Source organism: Eulemur rufifrons, chromosome 16, assembly GCF_041146395.1.
Source record: "Eulemur rufifrons isolate Redbay chromosome 16, OSU_ERuf_1, whole genome shotgun sequence".
Lineage (NCBI taxonomy): Eukaryota > Metazoa > Chordata > Mammalia > Primates > Lemuridae > Eulemur > Eulemur rufifrons.
Genome location: NC_090998.1, coordinates 54,240,667 through 54,255,943, shown reverse-complemented (window position 1 = coordinate 54,255,943; position 15,277 = coordinate 54,240,667).

Sequence of the window (15,277 nt, the reverse complement as noted above, 5' to 3'; positions counted from 1 at the left end):
CCACCCCCCGACAACCAGTCAGAAAGTAGGTCTTTGTCGTGCCTACAACATGGAACTGAATGCAGCCAAAAACCTAAATGTGCTAGGAAGAGGACCCCAAGCTCCAGATGAGAACCACAGCATGGAGGACATCTTGATTTAAACCTTGTGAGACCATGAGCAGAGAACCCAGATGCTCTGTGCTCAGATTTCTAACCTAAAGATCTGTGAAATAGTAAATGGATGTTTTAAACTACTAACTGTAAAATAATTTGTTATGCAGCATTAGAAAACTAGTACAAATACCCTCAGTATGAAGAAGAAAACACTGCTAATATTAAATTCTTATTAGTAGGTTTATTTTTCATCATCATACAGGTATAGCAAATCTTAAACTTTTATATGTATTGTAGGTTTGACCAAATGAGTAAAGGATTGATGTTGGAAGCCAAAGCTTTAGCTGTGGAAGAAGGGAGATACAAGAATGGACGGGTGGAAGGCAAAGAACAACACTGTGGGATTAAACTGGAATAGGAGATTTTACTATAAACTTGTGGTTGGGATTAAACTGGAATAGTTTATATTTTATAAACTTGTGGTTTCTAAAATACGTACATCAGAGCTAGGATTTCTGACATATACAAAGTATAAAACATCTAATATAATTCTGCTTGCTTAAAGGGCCTAGAAACAATGCTATCCCAATGGCAATCAACATGTTAGTATTTAGCACCCAGATCTTGATTTCTAAATAGCCTTACCTTCCAAAAGAAGCCAGGGGTCCATGGAGAAATGGTTGATTCTGGGAATTGGAACAGAGAAGGTATAAGATGAACCTGGAACATCTTGTGCTATAAATTAAGGAAATACTAAAAACAATTGATAGGGGAATGTCAAAAAGACTCAGAAGTCATCTTAAGCATTAAAATAAATAAAGATACTAATAGATCATAACCTATTCAGAAAATAAGAATCCATGAGTTTAAACTGATGAGGAAGACAGAGAGAGAAAGGGGAGGGGAGGGAGAGAAGAGAAAAAATGTATAAGGGAAAAGGGAAAGATCTCTTACAGGAGAAGGCAGACTAGTAAGTATAGAAAGAATGAAGGCGTGGTAGAGTTAGAAAATCACGATTTACAACTATAATAATAAAAAGTGATTCAGGCAAGCATCATTAACAGATCCCAAATTCAAGGGGAAAAGTTTTGATGATAAACAGGAAGTGTACAACATCTCAAAGTATCTCCTTACAAATTACTTATTAATTCTATAGGGAAAAAAGTAAAAATGGTAGAGAACCTGGGTAACTTTAACTAAGTAATCAAAATTAACGTCAGCAATAATGAACAATTTCCTGAGAAGAATACAGCAACACTAATGTGATAATTCAGCCAAAAGGGCACAATCTGAATCTAATAAGGAGGAAGCATTGGATAAACACAAATTGAGAGTCATTCAATAAAATAATGTCCTGTATTCCTCAGAAATATCAATGTCATAAAATACAAGGAAAAGCTAAAGAACTCTTCCAGATTAAAAAAGTCTAAAGAGACATGACAGCTAAATATATTATTTGATTCTAGACTGAATCCTAAACTAGGAGGAAAAATTGATATAAAGGACTTTTTTGAGACAACTTAGAGCATTACAATAACTACTGTAGATTAGATAAAAGTAATGTACCAATGTTAAATTTCCTGAATTTCGTAAGTGTACTGTGGTTATGTAGGAGAATGTCCTTGGTCTTAGGAAAGACACACTGAAGTATTAAGGGGTAAAGAGGTATGATGAGTGCAACCTACTCTCAAATTTTTCTGGTGGGAAAAAGATATATTTTACACACACACATACAGAATAATAAAGACAAAATGTTAAAATTTTTAAATCTGGGTAAAAAGTTTATGAGTGTTCTGGTACTATTGTTACTTTTCTAAAAATTAAAAATTATCTCAAAATAAAACATAAAATAAGAGTTTTCAAACTAAAAATTCTTTTCATATGCCATTTATATTGGTTGCAGAATATTCCACTTTATAGATGTAATATAATTTAGTAACTCTTTATTTTGTGATTTCTAGCTTATTTTTAATTTTTAACCATTATAAATAATACTGTGATGAATATCTTGTTCATGAGTCTTTGTATCTCTGATTATGTTATACATTCCTAGAAACTGAATTACTGGAACAAAGAGTTAAAAACTTTTTTAAAAATTTTTATTTTTTAGAGACAGACTCTTGCTGTCACCCAGGCAATCATAGCTCACTGTAATCCTGAACTCCTGGGCTCGAGCAATCCCCCTGCTTCAGCTCCCCTAGTAGCAGGGACTACAGGTGCATACCACCATGCCCAGCTAATTTTTAAAAATGTTTTTGTAAAGATGAGGTCATGTTATGTGGCCCAAGCTGGTCCTGAATTTCTGAGCTCAAGCAATCCTCTTGCCTTGACCTCCCAAAGTGCTGGGATTACAAGTGTGAGCCACCACACCTGGCTAGGTTAAAACTTTTTAAAGTCAAAAGGCTTCATATTGTCAAAAAGTTTTGGGAATCTTATATACATTCATTCAGTTATTCATTTATTCATGGCAATTTATAGTGTCTTACATGCTCATCTCCCTCCCCAATACTGAAAATAACTTTTCTTAATATATTCTAAATACATAGGCAATCTTATTACATTTTTGTTATACATTATATTAAGATTGGACATTTTTATATGCTTACTAGCCATTTGTCTTTGTTCTAGGAATTTTCTACCTATATTTTCTGCCCAGTTTTAGGCATGTCATAAATTTTTTTATTGATAAGTATTAATTTATATAGAGAATATATTAATACTTTGCTGCATTTATTGCAAAAGAGGATGAGTAGCTCAGCTGTTTGGCTTTTAACTACACAGCACCGGCCCTAACATGCAAGCTCAGGCTGAGCAGAGAAGAGGCTGGTGGGCTGCAGCAGTCATAGCAAGCAGGGCCAACTGAGTGAAGGGTTAGATTATAGGAAAAAGGGAACATGTAAACTAACATGAGGATTAGGGGAAAACTTCCTTAGGAGGTATAGTTCACAGGCCTAATTAATTCTGTGGCCACAGGCAGTGGCAGCAGCCCCTGGCATATGGGGCAGAAAATGCACCATGACAGAGAGAAAAAAGATCATGGTGAATTGTTCACTGGCTTTTATAACTTCCACCCGGAAGTGACACACATCACCTCTGCTTGCATCTCATTCACCCAGAAAGCTTCCCTCCAAAGAAGGCGGGAAAATGCAGTACTATCATGTGCCTAGAAGTAGGAAAGAACCAGAATAGTCGTCAACAGCCCTATAACCTCCACAAACTATTTATGAAAAACCCACCTCCAAATATGCAAAACACGATATCTGGTTCTTTGCACCTTATTTCTGCCTGTTACATTCAAGAAATTCAATTTCTGAGTAGGTATGGCAAGTTATACACTAATAGGGATGAGAGAATGGTGAATTGTAATCTGGACGCTTCAAAAAGCAGCACCTATGGCTGCGTACTTTTGTTATGGAGACAGGCAATGAGGGAGAGAAGTGTCTTCTCACCTTCATTCAGGCCAATAATTTCCTCTATTTCAGAAAGGAACGCATTTATAGACCATTGAAAATGGTTTCTCAACCTAGTTCCATCTGTCTGTGGTTTATATGTATACTAGATTTTGAAAACAGTTCGATCGTCAACCTTGCATGTTAGTATTATTGTGATTTTCACCTTCCTTTGAATTGTTTCTAATTATTTTAATGGAGAATTGGTAAAAATTGCATCAGAAGCCACTTGAATATTTTATCATATTTTTTATTGCAGTGTTCTATAAAATCTCATGAGGGATTTGAATATCATTTACATTCTTCATTTTTAGTAACTTCTCCTCTGGATAAACTGTTTACCTCCTTTGATTTTGATTGCAGAATATAATTTTCTAAATGACTGAAAATTAATAAGTATAAAAATAAGAATCTCCAAGCTAAACATTTCAGAGCAGGCCTAGTTCTCTTCATTTACTGTGTTAGTTTTCTAGGGCTGCCATAACAAAGTACCACAAACTGGATGGCTCAGCCAACAGAAATTTATTGTCTCACAGTTCTGGAGGCTGGAAGTACGAAATCCAGCTGTCAGCAAGGTTGATTCTTTCTGAGGCTGTAAGAGAGAATCTGTTCCATGCTTCTTAACCTCACTCCTGGCAATTCCTTGGGTTGTAGAAGCATCATCCTAATCTCAGCATTTATCTTCACATTGCGTTCTCCCTGTGTGCATGTTTGTGTCCAGATTTCCCCTTTTTATAAGGATACTAAACATATTGGATTATTGGTCCAAACTCCTCCAGTATGAACTCATCTTAACTAATTACATTTGCAGCAAACTTTTTTCCAAATAAGGTCACATTCTGAGGTACTGAGTGTTAGGACTTCAACACATAAATTTAACCCATAACATTTACTATGTAGTAGGTAGATCTCAAGAATAAAAATACCCACACCTCCACACACATCACATACACCCACCTTATGGCCACCTTTCTAACGTGACAGGAATTGGAAAGGACAAATAGGAGGCAGAGGTAAGAAAAAGAACTTTCACTGAACTCTTGTCATTTGTCAGTTGCTATTTAGGCATTTGAAGCATACTATATAATTTAATCTGATATCGATTGTATCACAGAGGTAGACAAAAACAATGAAAACTGAGGTGCATAGTGATTACGTTACTTTCCAAGGATCAATTAGGAACTGATTTCAGATGTGGATTAAGCCTGACTGCAAAGCCCAGGGACTTTCCTTGCCTTTCTGCATAGGCAAAATATTAATAATGATAATGATGTTGACAATAATAACAACAATGCATAGAAATATTTCATTGAAACAATTGCTTCTTCTAGCATAAAGCAAAAAACAGCAAACAGATTAAAACAATCAGTGGTATTTCTGACAGGGTGATACACTCAAAGCTTCAGTTCTGCTGAAATATTCACAGTAGGATTTTCCTTCCTACGGTTGAACAGAAACTAATTTCTAAGAGATGAAGGCCAAAAAAGAAACAAAAGGACACAATTTATATGTTTATCGATGTCAAAAATTAAAAACCCTTTTTTTTATATTTGATTTGAAATCTTAAGCCTGATGATCTAGACAATATTGTCCTGAGACTTTCATAATAGCAGTAGCTAACAGTTATTGAAACCTCCTGTGTGCCAAGAACTGTGCCAGATGCTTGTCCTGTATTGTTAAAAACTCATTCAAACTTCACAACAATCCTGTGGGTTAACGGTAGAATTAGCTCCATTTTACAGATGATGAAACAGAGAAACACAGTCCAGCTTCAAAACCTGGCTCTCAAACACTATGCCCAGCTGTTTCTCACTGAATAGAAAAGGTAAATCACCAGAGGAGAGTTCTGTGTGATCAAAATCATGTTTTGTAGCTAATTCTTTTCAAATGAAGAAATTATAGTGACTAGAGCAAGGGGGTTGGAATCAGACAGACCTGAATTTGAATCCTGGATCTACCCCTTATTAACTCCATCACCTTAGGCAAGTTATTTAGTCATCTTGGGCCTCATTTATCACTTTCAAAATTGGGGTAATAATACTTTCTTTCCCACAGGGTTTTTATGAAAATTAAAAAGCAAAGCACAATCACTAGAGCATAGAAAATAGCTATTAAATTCATTATTATTATACAACAGATATAACATTCTTTTGAATTATATTCAGATACATTATAAATCTTGTTACCTGGCAACTTCTCACTCTATAAAAAAGATGGTTCAAGTGCTTCAGGAGAAGGATAGATACTTGTTAGAACAAGAAGATTGCTGCTTGTCTTTTTGTTTGAGATTGAAGTAAGACAATAAGCTCAAAAGTCAAGCTTCTCTAAGAAAGAAATTATTTTTAAAATTTCCTTTAACTTCTAATAGCATACAAAGAATTAGGCCTGAATGTTTAAAATGTAAATTTCTTCCCTTGAGTAGGGAAGACACTCCTCTATCTCTCTTGGCTGGTTTTCTGTCTAGGTTGTAATGAGGACATAACATTGAGGAAGTAGGCACTAGGGGAAGAAGCAAAGCCAGAGGAGATTAGAGAAGTCAGATAACAGAGTCCCTGTACCAGCCCTTTCTCCTCTGGATTGGGAGCACCAGAAAGAACCTCAAAAAAGCAGGTAGAAGGAAGCACTTTCAGAAACACCCAGAGAGATAGAAAACATTCAAAAACATCAAAGCTAATGATCAGCTTCCCTGGCCTGGGCATAATATGGGGAGGCTGCAGGCCTCTGGGAGAAGCCTAGTTTTGGGCTAATTGCTACATCCATACAGCATGGGAGCAAGAGCATGAGGGTGGTGGTTGCAGAAGGCTAAGCCAATGAGCCTTAGCAGTGATCCTGGTTTCCTGGAGCTCAGAAAAGTAAGCAGAGACACTGAAGAGGCCAGAGATCAGCTGAAGCCCAGGGTTAGAGCAAAGAACAGTGACTCCCACTCGAGAAACCAGTAGTAGAAAACACAGACTCCAGTAATGGGTGTTGGTATGTCTCCTTCCAATCAGTAACAGTTTCAGCCACACCTCGTGCCCACTAGGCCACTGAGCAATCCAAATCAGCAACTGCAAAGCAGAGATTAGCAAGGATCTGACAACTGTTCTCTGTTTTTTCTCATAGTTTAAAGGTAAGCCTGTAGACCTTTCCTTCCTTTCTTTCTTTCTTCATTATTATTATTATTTTTTTTTTAGAGACAGAGTTTTGTTTGCTTCCCAGGCTACTGTGTAATGGCATGATCATAGCTCATTGCAGCCTTGAACTCCTGGGTTCAGGTGATCCTCCTGCCTCAGCCTCCCAAGTAGCTGGGACAACAGGTACACGCCACCATGCCCAGCTAATTTTAAAAAATCTTTTAAAACTTTTACTGACATAGGGTCTTGCTGTGTCACCCAGGAGTACAGTGGCCTCATCATAGTTCACTGCAACCTCAAACTCCTGAGTGCAAGTGATCCTCCCACTTCAGCATCCCAAGTAGCTGGGACTAAGGCGTGGGCTACCATGCCCAGCCAATATTTTTTTTTTTTTTTGTAGAGACGAGATCTTGCTATACTGCCCAGGCTGGCCTCAAACTCCCAAACTCAAGTGACCTTCCCACCTCAGTCTCCCAAAGTGCTAGGATTACAGGTGCATGAGCCACCATGCCTGGCCCTTTGCTTTCCTTTAGGAGCAGGGAAAGAGAGCAGAACTCTGAAAAACAAAATTTACCTGAGGCGTCTAGGCAGAAATTGCAGAGATGAAACCATAGATCAGGCTGGCATTATTGGGCTGTACCAAAATATAGTGTAGTATATTTTCTGCTACCTGATGGGTTGGGTTTCCTGGGGTAGAACAGATACATATAAGGGCCTGTGTGGGATAATTAGAAATCAGTGTATAGCAAGTATTTACACCAAAAGCTGGTTACAACTCTGACTAAAACCAGAATACAAAGTTGTCTTGAGGGCAGAACCATGAGACTATGAGAAAAAAAAAAGAGAGGGGAGTTAAGACTGTCATACAGAAATGCAGAAAGAGGCCGGGAGCGGTGGCTCACGCCTGTAATCCTAGCACTCTGGGAGGCCGAGGCGGGTGGATCGCTCGAGGTCAGGAGTTCGAGACCAGCCTGAGCAAGAGCGAGACCCCGTCTCTACTAAAAATAGAAAGACATTATATGGACAACTAAAAATCTATATAGAAAAAATTAGCCGGTCATAGTGGCACATGCCTGTAGTCTCAGCTACTCGGGAGGCTGAGGCAGTAGGATCGCTTAAGCCAAGGAGTCTGAGGTTGCTGTGAGCTAAGCTGACGCCACGGCACTCACTCTAGGCTGGGCAACAAAGTGAGACTCTGTCTCAGAAAAAAAAAAAAGAAATGCAGAAAGAAAGAAACAGTATATGGCTTCTGTCATTCAAAATAGGCTTTTTAAAGATAACATAGATAACACAAGATTTTATTATAGGAATGTTCTATGTTCCTATATAGCCTTCATAATTTTAATTCTTATTAGTTATACAAAATTGCATCAATTTCATGTTACTGTAATTTTCTTGGTCATTCTCCTATTGTTGGACATTTATGTTCATTTCAATGCTTATTATTATAAATAACACCACCATGGATGTTGTCATGCCTGAGTATTTTTCTAATTTTATTGAACAAAAATGTTTCTTATTTCCTTATGATAAATCATTAAGTTTTTGAACATTTCGACAATTATTTTTAAATGTATTGTCAAATTACCCTACAAAAGACTAAAAATGAGCTCTGTTGATAGTCACGTATAAGAAAATATTTCACAACATTCGCATCAGCATTGGGTTAACATTCATGGTGATTTTTTTAATTTTTATTTTTAATTATTATGAGTACATTATAGTCATCTATATTTATAGGGTACATGTGATGTTTTGATATGGGCATAAAATGTGAAAATTGGCTTTTTGAATAGGTAAAAAGATAATAGATTTGAAAGTCAGACTTTTTTGAGAAAGAAAAAGATTTCCAAGATTTAACACCTAACTTTATCTTATCAAGAGAGAGACTTGGTGAATCAGATCATAGAGTTTTACTCTGTGTCTAGGATGGACAAGAGAAGGAGATAAAGAAAAGCCAAAAAGCCTACTCCTTCTGATTTGAGGGATTTTGTGAATAATAAGAGAGAGAGGTAGAAACCAAGAAGATGAGAGGCCAGTCCTCGTCCTGTCCTCCTTCAGCAGAGGCTTTGAGTAGAGGTTAGGGGCTGTCTTTAGAAGTATCCAGACAGGAATGAAAGACCAAGAGCACTGGGGCTAGTGCCATGCATCCTTTGTACACAGGAAGACTGAGAGCCTTTAGGAAGAGCCTGCAAAGTTAGTTCTCCACGATGTGCAGGGAGGGCATGAGGCAGCAACAGAAGGCAGGTAAATAGATGAGTGTTGTGAGTTGGCGTCTCTGGAAGTAGATACTGAGACAGGAGTTTGGGGTGCAAGATATATATTAGGGACCAATACCTGTGAAAAAAGGAAGGAAGAAGCAGCATTGGGTGGAGGAAGAAGTTGAACTGTGATACAATCCAACAAAGCCTCACCTAACCTGAAGGAGAACCCTGGAGTGAGACTGGCCCATCAGTGTTGTTTTGAAATCTGCTGAACTGGTCAGGCCTTTATACCCCCACCCCACTCAGTCACCAGAGGAGGATTTCCCTGCCGCTGTTCCAGTCACTGTAGATCTGAGGCCGTGAGGATTCAGAGTCCTGCATAGATTTGAGGAACCCCATCTTGCCATGTAAACCATACCTATACTACTTCCCATACCCACACACTATCTTGGAGAGGAGCAAAAAAAGCACTGAAGCATTTAGCATTTACCTGAGTTAACTGATCAGAGATTGAATTGCCTAAAGAGATTTTAAATGATTGGACCAGACTAAGTAAGGGTCAATACTCAGCCTAAAACTTGGTTTTTAATTTCCTGTTATCTAGCAGGCTAAGGGATTATCAGGGAGAAAACATCAGTTAAGAGGTATTCAAGGAAACCACATCTGCTTTGCACATTTGTGTGGAGTGTAAGGGACATTTTGCACTTGCTACATTACCAAAAAACACAAGCACTGAAAGTTAATTTAAAAAAGAATACCAGATTCCGAGGACAAAAATGAGATTGGAGGAAGGGTCAGGATTATGTTTTCCGAGAAGATACATTATGCAATTGCTAGGTTTAGTTGGTGGACAGTGTGAGTTTTCATTCTGGCTTACTTCTTATGTGAAATTCTGAAATATTAGGACCTTACTCACTCTCACTGGCCATAAAAATTACATGTTAAACAAAGCCCAAGATTTAGTAACCTACAAATCACTCCGACTTCCTGCTACTGTGAAAACCTACATCCAGCAAAAAAATGGTTAGAATTGATCTAGTTTCCTACAAATATAACAAACACTAAAATCTGGCAGCTAGAGACAGAAGAAAATTAAATCCACATAAATCTCTTCATCATCAAGTAAAAGCCAAAACCAACACAATTGAAACTCTGGGATCAAAAGATGGCGAGATGTGAGAGGCAGGCCATCTACTGTCGGAAGCCCCAGGCTCAGCTCAGAATCCAAGGACAGACCTTCAGATGAGAGAGTCCTGGATCATCGGGGCTGTGCCAGTTCTTTGGGAGGGAAGTGACAGACGGCAAGGTCAAAGCCTGGAAGCACCGCGGTGCTAATTCAGTTAAACTTACCGAGGCCCTTCTCTGTGTGAAGAAGGATCATGTTTACCACGCTACAAATGTTTAACTCTGGCAGAAGTTGTAGCTGCATTTCTGAAATAATTTTTCTGTGAACAATGGAATGGAACTTCAAGGATTTATTGTGTAATATTATTGTATGTGCTCATAGTTATGCAAACATCTTTCCAACCTCCTTAAATTATCTGTAAGTCAGCCCCCTTTCCTTTTTCTATCTCCCCTAGAGCTCCATCATATTGCAGATGAGATTGGTTTTGATAGTAATAATAATGATACTATTGCTAACAGTTATTGAGCATTCATTACATGCCAGACACTGTACTAAGTGATTTACAGTCATTTTGTTCTTTTAATCCCTCCAACACTTCACGAAATAGATATCATTATTATATTATCTTGAAGAATACGAGGCTCAGAGACATTAAGTAACTTTTCCAAAGTCACGCATTTAGGATATAACTGAGAACTCAGAAAGGATTCCCAAGTGAGGAAAAACTACCAAAGATGGTGAAATTGGTATAAATTTACTATGGAAAATTCTGTGGCATTGTCTTAGCCTGGGTTACCCAGAAAGCAGAGCCTGAGGCAATACGCTTCTGGTACTGCTGTTTTATTAGGGAATGCAATTCCAGGTGTGCGAGACAAGGGACGAGAAACAGAAAACAGGGGCCAATATGCGACCACTTTGCCACGTTTGCAACTGCTAACTGAGACCCACTGCTCAAATCCACAGTATCATCCGCCAAGAAGTCACATAAACTGCATCTTTAAAAAGTCCATCTAGAGGGAGAAAACGGGAAGAACATATGTAGTGGCTGTCTTTTATCAAAAGTTTGCCTCATGGAGCATTAACTGCCTGCACTTCAGAGTTTCGCGTGTGTGGGTCACAGGCAGCATCTTGTGGCATTGTGTTTCTTAGTATTAACACCTCCCGGGAGTGGGAGGCACATGGTGCAGCTTGAGGGAAGGCACTGTCAGGACACCCCTACATGAAGTCAGCAGGAGCCATCGCAGACCTGTTGGCTTGAGCGATATGGAAACAAGAGATAGGTTAGGCTGAGAAGGCCTGGAGTGTTGCCTCAGAAGGGTCTGAGACATATGTGTCTTTTCCTGCACGATAGAAAGAAGCAACTCAAAGTTTTAGAATGTTACAAGTGGTTGGCATGCCTATTAAAGACTACATTAAAGAAACCTAGCTTGTAATCCTACATAGGCACTGAAGTTAATTCTCATGTCCCAGTCCAGAAAGCAGAGTCTCCAGGCATCTTGGACAAACAGCAGTTGTAAAGCACAAAATACAGGTGATGAATAGGAAAATGTTCACTTAGTCATTAATTCTTTCAAGAAAGATAACCAGAAGTTTTGGTCTGTTCCTAAAGGTTCCCGGGAAGTATACCTTCTTTCCTAGAGCAGGAGGTGTAATCAGCTGTGGTGTGATTTCATCTGGATTAAGTCCACTGAACTGCATAGAATGACATAAAATGCCATTGCCTAGCTCCCTGATAAAATGTCTTGCTTCTATACAATGGCTTCAGAAAACAAAACCCCCTTTGTTTTGGACTCAACAAGATAGTATCAGCCACAAGCCCACCTGGAGTTTTTGGCAGTCAAAATTAGTTTCAGTTAAAATTAAAATTCAGGGCTTCAGTTAAAATTAGTGTTAAAAGCCCTTGATGGTAACTCTTCGTAGACCTGGAAATAATCTCTATAGTTCTACCGAAAGTGGACCCTGATAAGGAAGGCACTTCTGATTGTTAGGTTAGCTGCAAGGGCAGCTGGAAAAGTATCCGTCATTTTCAACCAATATAGTGAGTGGCAATCTCTGCCTCATAACATAGAAAAATTACCCAAACATAGGAAGAGAATTCAAATTCTAGGTGGCCAAAAAGAATGTCAGATGTCCATTTTTGCCCCCACATCCCTTTGTGTTAACTGATTTCTTGCCTAGTATCAATATTATTCCTGTAGTTAGGCTCCTGATATCTACTGCTAGACTTCCCAGATAGTCAGCAAGGTCAAAAGAACAGTCGTGCCAGATATAACCTGGCAAGTCTATGTAACACACCCTGCCTGGCCTTCCTTGGTTTTCTTTGTCCAATCGTTGCCGAAGCCCAAAATATGATTCTCTGCATGACAAATCTGCAAACAAACCTGCCACATGGAATATGAACATTGAAGCCATTACTAGAAACAGCCACATTTCACATCATAATTCAACTCATCAGTAGAGTGTAATGCTGAATTTATTGTAATATGGGACACATGGGTTATAGTCCTTGCTCTCACATTAACCAGATGTGTGGCCTTATGGAAGTGACTTAACCACTTTGTATTTGGTTTCCTAATTTGTAAAAAAGTAAAATTTAAAAAAACAAAAGAAAAAGCCATTGGACTCAATGTAGGGGAAAAAAAACAACGAACATTTGGAGTACTGATAATGTGCAAGGAGTTTTACTTTCAGTCTTTGCAGCAAACCTCTAAGACAGCATCCTCTTTCTGTTAATGAAGAAATGGAGACAGAGGGTCATGTCTTCCCAAAAGTCACAGTGTTCACAAGTTGCTGAGGTCAGGATTTGGGCCAGTTTTATCCAACCTCAAAATCCCTTACTCTTTGTTTCTTTTTAGAAAACAAATTTGGAATTACACAAACAGTAAGAATATTGCTTGTAAAAAATTAAAATGTTTCTGAGAAGGCTAATGTTTCCTTTGGAATACTGCCTCCCTCTGCCCTGACCAACCTTGTGTGACAATAAATAACCAATTACCATTTTAGTGTATATCCTTCCAGAGTTTTTCTACATATCTATACCCCACACATGTAAGCATAGAAAGCATATAATATTGTTTATAAATGTGTGTGTATATTTTTTTTTACCAAGAATGATACTATCATTCTCAAAATATCTCTACACAACCTGTTTTTTCATTCAACAACAGGCCTTGAAGATCTAGCTATGTTAGTACATAGAGAGTGATCTCCATTCCTTTTAGTTGCTGCATAGTATTTCACAGCATAGAGATGTAAGTTTATTTAGACATTCCCCTACTGATGGATATTCAGTTTGTTTGCTATTAGTGTATGTTTCTACTCCAACATTTCACTCTTTTCCTAGATTCCATAGATGAGTTCTATAACTTATTTTAGCTCAAAAATTTTATGGCATGAAGGAAATGAAGTAGATATAAGTCTGAAGAAATAATAATTCACTCCAAACAACTCATTTATTAGGCAGTGAAATAGCACCAAATTGTGAAATATGTACACTACCATTAAAAACACAGTACTAAAGAAACCAAACAAAAGGATCCAAACAGGTCCAGGCAGGCTAAATGTCTCTCTGGCATCTACAGACAAACCAGACTCTAGTTTGTGTTCACTTACATATGTGACTCAAGGCTTTGTGTGGATATTCTTGATTGATTTAATCAATAAATTGATTTAAAAATTAATTAAAAATTAGATTGATTATAGCAACTTATTCTATAACAGTTATTGAGGTTTAACATGATACCAAGCAATATGCTCATGTTACCCATATTATATTATTTAACCTGAATGATAATCCTTTAGAGCAGATACTAATATATTTTTTTTTTCCTAAAGCAACTGAGGTTTAGAGAGGCTAAGTGATTTTGCCGCAGGTCACAAACTAGTGACATCACCAAGTTTCAAACCTGAGTTTTCTGACTCTAAAGTCTGTCTTCTTTTCACTATCTATCATTAATTAATTTTAACCTGAGTTAGTTCAGAGGACCTGACAATAAAGAATAGATTCTCACGGATATAAAACCTGTCAACACCCAGGCTCCTGCTCAGTTTTCCAGTTCATCTCCTACTCCCTTCCTTGCCCGGAACCTGGCCCTAAATTAGTTATAATTCCCCAGTAACATGTTGGTATGAGCTTTTGCACATGCTGTTTCCTTTTTCCAGAACATTCTTCTGTTCTTTTTCTGGGCACTTCCTACTCATCTTTTAGCTCAAGCATCATTTCCTCCAGGAAGCCTTTCCTGTACCATCTCCACACTTACACCTGCCCCAGATTGGGTCAGGGATCACCTGTGTTTTCCTATAGTGCTTTGTGTTTACTTTTCCTAAAGCACTAGACATAGCGAATTATAAATATTTGTTACTTGCCTGTTTCCCTGTACTACACAGTGAGCTCCTTGAGAATAGGGACCACAGCTTATTCATAATCGCATCTCTAGCCCTACCATAGTGTGTAATGCACAGTAGGCATTTGATAAATATTTGATGAATGAATAAATCTTGGATTAATGGCAAAAATGAACCTGGAAGTGGACTCTTTATCTCCACACATGGTGATTGTTCAAGAGAGTCACCTTAGTCACCCCATTGTCAACCTGTTGTCCTCCTAACTCTGCACTTTCTGAGGTGGCAGGAATTTTTCTCTGCATGATAACATGGGGAGATTGTGGTAGATGAGGTCAGGAAATCTGACTTTACAAGAGTCTGGAAATTTCAAGGGACAAAATCTGTAAATACAAAAACAGTCCTTCTTTATGTGGAGACTTTTTTATCTGTGAAAGATGGGGCATTCCTCTACTCCACAGGAGGCAGATAGAATAAAATGCTAAGAAAGAATAGGGAGCTGAATTGTATTGAGAAAAAAATAGATTGATTGTAGGATAAAAATAGTGAAGATCTCCTAGGAAATGTCAAGGAAAATGTATCATTCAATAGTTTAAAATAACAAAAATCAAAAGATCCAAACCAGAATGTGTGAAACATAAACAGATTTTGCAGATGATAAATTGCTCTACCATACACATTTTCTCTTTTTGGTTACAGATCATTTGATGAAACAAATTTGTTTATTCCAAGTTTATCAACATAGTTTTTGTTTTGACAGTTCAAGGAATATATCAACTTTCACCTAATGGCCTTTGAATCCTCAAGATGTAGACATTTGGTATTCTAGACAATGTTTAAAAAGTGTTTATGGAACTAGATCATACAGCTTGGGTTTACTAAATATTAGGAAGAAAAAAATAGAAAACAACATCAGAAAGAAATTAATATATACACTTCAGAAAGGGCT